The 6,268-nt window shown below is 42.9% G+C and overlaps 1 protein-coding gene across 1 annotated transcript in view; it reads left to right on the top strand.

Moving 5' to 3' along the window:
* The first annotated feature begins 267 nt into the window (after positions 1 to 267).
* Ift80 (intraflagellar transport 80) overlaps positions 268 to 6,268 on the top strand; it is a 78,002-nt gene continuing 72,001 nt past the window's right edge. The window contains exon 1 of the mRNA XM_005344094.3: positions 268 to 406. The gene's annotated coding sequence lies outside the window, so the exon portion shown is untranslated. The remainder of the gene's footprint in view (positions 407 to 6,268) is intronic.

Below are 6,268 nucleotides of genomic sequence, written 5' to 3'. Positions count from 1 at the left end.
GGGGGGTGGGGGGGAGGTCGCGGCTGAGGAGGGACAGCGAGGAGAGTTACGCCTCTCCTAGGGTCGCTCCCAGAAACAGAGCCGTGGGAATTACAGCCCTTTGCGTCGTTGGGACGACAACATTTGGGAAACTGAGGAATTTTGATAAAGGGGGGGGGAACACCCAGCAGGGTCCCGCCCACAACTGATGTCCAATGACAGCCATCGGTGAGAAGGCGGGCTCACTCGGGGGCGGGGTCTAGGGCCGGCTCCGGTGACTTCAACTGGCAAGTATCGCGGGAACAGGGAAGGAGTGGGGAACGCTTTCAGCGCTTAGAAATCACTATGGTGACGGGAAGGTCGGGAGGCTTCTTGGTATCTGGTCAGAGCTCTGAGAGCAATCGCCGCCGCTTTCCGGGAACTTGAGGTAAATTTCTTCACCTCCAGAGCCTTTGAAGGAAGGGCTTGGAAGCCGTGGCGGCCACTGGGACCTACCTTCCCTCACGCCGAAGACACGAGCTTTGCGGAGGATCAGTTGTCCCCCATCTCCTTCCAGCCGGCAGGGCTCTCTCTGTGTAGATTTTGGGATGTGGAGTTTCCCGGGAAAGCGAGGAGACCGGGGTTAGTGAGTAATCTGGTGGTCCTCGTATGAACAGCAATGGTTTGTGAACTGTTTTGTGTTAGTGTCACTAATGAAAGGTTTGGATTTAAAGTAATTATTTGGCCGACAGGGCTCCTAATGGGAGAAACGGTTTGCTCGTCTTAACTAGTTACCATTATGGTGGAATTAGTTCATAAACTGCATTTCTGTGCCTTGCACTCTGAAAGGAATAGCCAGAATTATTAAACAGATGTAAAGTTATTTTTCCCAAAGAACTAGTTTCGTTAATGGACTTTTAACCTGAGTTTGAGGATCATGGTGGTGGGGACTCCGTTTCTAACTCTCCGAAAATTGTATATAAAGTTTTGTGTGTTTGTGCTTTGTATTTCTGGAGAGTTAGTTTTCCTTTAATTTTTGTAAAACTATCCGACTCACCCCACCCCCATGTTAAAGAATCACTCATTGGTTTGACTGCCTTCAATATTTATACAGCAACTTTTAAATTCAGAACTGTTGGCCTCTCCTTTTCTCTTTACCTATTTAAGGTCTGGCCTATTAGAGCAGCAATAAGCCTGTTTTATGAATGAATTTATATTGTTGCTCTGAAATGTATTATGGCTCTTAGATGCATAAAACCTCGTTGCAGTGATTCTCAGAAAGTACTGGAGGGAACCCCCCTCCCCCCACCCAGGTGTAAGCGTTTGCTGGGGTTTGGAGATTGGTGTGGTTTGAATACACATTTACTTAATACGATAATGTACCTTTATATTTGTAGTTAAAAATAAATTGTCTTCATAGAACAAATGTCACCAAAAAACTCGAGTTTTGGTTCGTGTGTAGAGGACTGTAGGGACGACAAGAGGGTAAAGGGATTATGGTTAGGGGCTTCTGGACTCTTGTATTTTTGGGTGTTGTAAGAGACCTACTATAAGAACGGTAGACTGGGCCAGGGTGGACGGTTCAGTGGTTAAAGGCACTTACTGTTCTTGCAGAGGACCCAGGTTCAGTCCCAGCACCCACGCAGCTGCTTATAACCATCTGTAGTTCCAGTTCCAGGGATCCAGTGTCCTTTTCTGGCCTCCTCAGGCAGGAGGCATGCGTGTAGTACACATACACACATGCAGATAAGACCGTCATACAAGTGAAATCACTATAGTAAAAAGGTAGATTAGACCACACTGAAAGGTGTGTGTGCTAGTCAGAGCAGAATTTAGTAGAAAAATGCAAATGGAAAACAGGGAGACTGGAGAGATGATTCAGCAATAGGAGCACTTGCTACTCTCACAGAGGACCTGGCTTTGGTTCCCAGAACCCACATGGGGCAGTTCACACCTTCCTGTAATTCCAGTCCAGGGGACCTGAAGCCCTCTTCTGGACACTGTTAATACTAGGCACACATACATACACACATACACACACACACACACACACACACATACATACATACATACTTTATTGCAGGCACTCATTATACACATTAAAAAATAGAAAACAACCCCAGATTCTATTATTTCTTTGGCTATATGATTGGGCAGTTTCCTCACAAAGTATCTCTGGGAGAGTTTATTTATAAAACTCAACAGCTAATGTCTATCTCATCCAATTGTTTGTAATTGTTCATCTAGTACACATAAGTAATTGATACTGCAATGTGATGGCATATTTAAAGTGTGTGCTAATTATAAATAATGCCATAACAAATTTGAGGAAGAGTAGCTTATGAAGGATCTTGAAAGACCAGTCAAGAGTATAGCTACAAACTGGGTGTGGTAGCCATTTCTTTTTTTTTTTTTTTTGGTTTTTCCGAGACAGGGTTTCTCTGTGGCTTTGGAGCCTGGAACTAGCTCTGTAGACCAGGCTGGTCTGGAACTCACAGAGTGCTGGGATTAAAGGCATGCGCCACTATCGCCCGGCTGTGGTAGCCATTTCTGTAATCCCAGCACTTGGGAGAGGAGGCAGGAAGCTTGCTGTGAGTTTAGTCTACATAGTGAGTTGGAGCCAGTGCTGTCCAATGATGAGGGAGGGAAGAATGAGAAGGGAAACATGATTAACGAGTATCTGAGGTGGGAGTGGGATAGTTAAAGGAAGAGATCAGTGATAGCTTTAGTTAGCTTGTTATTAAACAGTCTTCACGTGGCAGGTAAGGAGTGCCTATACAATAGAAAGGAAAGAATTCAGTTATTTTATGCAGATATTTTTTTCTAGACAGAATATTGCTCTTTTATGGTTTGATGGTTGAGTATAAACTTTTAAAGACAGTCCGAAATCTTTAAAAATTTGTAACTGTAAACTTTAAATCATCTAGAGATTGGCTAATAAGCATACATTTATTTGAATAATGCATATTTAGAGACTATTGTGCAAAGTTACTGTTAACAGAGACAGGAATGACCATCCTGGTGATAATAGCTTGGTGATGATGTGCTTGTCTGCAATGACTGGCGTTTTGGGCTACATCCCTAGCACAGGGGATTAACAAAGCCTTATAGTATTGTAATCACACTGAAATGTTTACAGATCTCATTGCCTCAAAAATACCTCTGAGAAGATAGGAAGTAGAACACTTATTTTCTGGAAACTTCACTTGAAAGATAGAATTGTGTCTTTTCCTGTGTGTTAATTATGGAAAGATATATCGAGGAAGAGAAAATAGAATCAGATAATTGGAACACTAGCCTAGTCTGGAGGCATTTGCCTGTAATCCTAACACTAGAGTGGCAGAGGCAAGACGATTGGGGTACAAGATCATTCTTGCCTACATAGCTAGTTTGAGGCCAGCCTGGGCTACATAAGGCTCTGTCCCAGAAACAAAAGTAAAAACGAAATAAAACAATGGAAAAGGAAAAATAGATAATAAGGATTTTATGGTTTAAATACAGAGAGGTTAGTACCACCAGAACAACTGAGGAAATACCATCTTTAGGATGTAAAAAGAACAAAGTCATATCTCAGGCCTTCTTAGATGACAAGTGACAGATGACCCAATCGAAGGTCCTTGAGAAAAAAAAATTGTATCCTATAATTAGAAAATTATGTAAGCCAGCCCTATACCACTTTTCTAGTATCCAGAAGGCCATGGATTCCATGCCAGTAACACATACGCACACACAAACTCACACACACACGCACACCCCTTTGTAACAATTAGACACCAGAGTTTGATTTCTTACTTGCTTTGCGTTCTATTATGGCATTATAGCATTATGTTCATGGTGCTATTTGGCACCTCCAGGCCCTCTGCTTCCTGGGATAAGATAGGTATAGTTACTAGAGCTGAAAACCTTGAAAGTTGAAGACCCAGGTAAGTTGAATTTTTCTTTCCATCTTTCATTTTAAAAGCAGTCTGGGCCACCTGTGAAATAGTGTCTGTACAGACAGACTAGAAGGCTCCAGTTGGCTTAAGTGTGGGTCTCCTGCTGGCTCTACTCCACCCACATTGAGTGGGTTTTGTATAGGTAATTTCCTTTTGTCTAGAAAAGAGTGAGTATATACTGGGGGACCAAAACAGTGGTTTCTCTTCAAATACATAGCAATTACTAAGTGCTTACTACGTGTCAGGTGCTCTGCTGGGCACTTCATAAACATCTCATTATAACTGTTTATGGAGTAGGTTAAGCTTGAGCACTCTTCCAGAGGTCCTGAGTTCAATCCCCAGCACCCACATGACTGCTCAAAACTGTCTATCTGTTATGGGTTGGATGCCCTTTCCTGGTGGTAGATGTACTTTGCAAACAAAGTGCCTCTCGAAAATCCAAAAAAAAAAAGTTAATAATAAGAAAATAAAATAGTTTCAAAAAAGATTTATTTATTAATGTATAAAATGTTCTGCCCACATGTATGCTTGCACACCAGAAGAAGGCACTGGATCTCATTATAGATGGTTGTGAGCCACCATGTGGTTGCTGGGAATTGTATTTGGGACCTGTGGAAGAGCAGCCAGTGCTCTTAACCATGAGTAATCTCTCCAGCTCCAATCAATAATTTTTAGAAAATGAAAAGGATCAAGTACAGAGATTAGTAATCTTATGAAAAAAATTTCTTTTTCCTCCCTCCCTTCCTTTCTTACTTTTTTGTTGATCATCTGTATCCCCTGCTATCTTTCTCCAACTTCAACTGGATCCATCCCCACATTCACCCTCCCAAATACATGCCCTCCCTCCTTTGATAACGTATTGACTCTGATGCTGCATGGGTGTGGGGCCGTCTACTAGAGAGCTTGGTCAGTCTACAGGGACCACAGCCCTCAGGGAACTGACTGTCCTGCTACAGTCACTTGCAAATGGCTCGGGGTGAGGGCTCATGGGCCCCCATGTTGGGATGTTGACTGCTTGATGTTGTGAAGGTCTTCTGCAGGCCACCACAGATGCTTTGAGTTCACTAGTGCAGTGGCGCTGCTAGTCCGGAAGATACTGTTTTGCCCCAGTTCTCTCTGACCTCTGACTCTTATAACCTTTCTGCCTTCCTTTTTTGATGTTCCCTGAGCCTTGGAAAGAGGGGGTGTTGTTGGGTCATAATCTTATTACTCACGACACACAGACACCCCCCCCCCCACTTGCCTGGTACCAAAAATGGGGGAAATAGTAATAGTCATCACTTCTCTTTGGCCTGGACACTATTGGGAACTTTCTAGTCTAAATACTTGCTTTTCCTTCTGGATTATGGAAATCCTATCCATTCTCTTGCCCCAGTCCTATTCATCGCTCCTGCCCCCACTTTTTCTTTCTTAAGTTTTTTTTTTCTTTCTTTTTTTTTTCTGAGACAAGGTTTCTCTGTAGCTTTGGAGCCTGTCCTGGCACTTGCTCTGTAGACCAGGCTGGCCTTGAATTCACAGAGATCTGTCTGCCTCTGCCTCCCGAGTGCTGGGATTAAAGACCTGTGCCACCATGCCCTGCTCCCCCATTGTTTTTTATATACCATCCATATTCACTTTAAGTGTAGGTCAGATCATACCATTCCTTTGGTCACATCCCCTGTACTCACTCAGTTCATCAAGGAGAAAATGGAAGCTTTTGACTTTCCAGATGATGATCCTTTCCTGATTGGCTGCTAGTCCTGTCATTTCTGCTTTTGTGTTTTGAGTTGGCCTACAAAGTATAGTAGCTGGTGTGTTTAGAAGGCTCTGAAGGGGACAAAATGATAGTTCTGCCTGGCCTGCAGCAGTAGAGGCAGGGATGATGGTGAATTTCTACTATAATATTACTGCGAAGTGACTGGATTGGGAGTTCACCCTGCTGGTTGTTGAATGGTTGGGATTCTTTCTCTCTCTCTCTCTTTTTTTTTTTTTTTTTTTTTTTTTTTGAGATGAGGTCTTTCTGTGTAATGTAGATCAGTTTAAAGCTATTCCCTGCTGCTTTAACATTCTAAATGCTGGGATTGTAAGCATGTGCCACCACCCCTACCTGGTACGGTCAAGTTTTGTTAAACACATTTTTTCCCCTTTCTCAAGCCTTATAAATGTTGACTCACATTGAACCAATAACTTGTAAATGATTTTAAGCTTCAAAAAAAAAAAGGCACTGCTATTGTTGTTCTGTGTTTCCTATGTAGAGCTTAATGTTGTGTTCTAGAAATTCTCTACTGCCTCCCTACACCACTACTTAGACACCATTGATTGGTCGGATCCTTCCCTACCCCACTATCCAGACACCACTGGTTGGTCAGATCCATCCCTACCCCACTATCCAGACA

Source organism: Microtus ochrogaster, chromosome 1 (genome assembly GCF_000317375.1).
Source record: "Microtus ochrogaster isolate Prairie Vole_2 chromosome 1, MicOch1.0, whole genome shotgun sequence".
NCBI classification, from domain to species: domain Eukaryota; kingdom Metazoa; phylum Chordata; class Mammalia; order Rodentia; family Cricetidae; genus Microtus; species Microtus ochrogaster.
The sequence above is the reverse complement of the archived record's forward strand: the minus strand, read 5'-3'. Positions and strand labels throughout refer to the sequence as shown.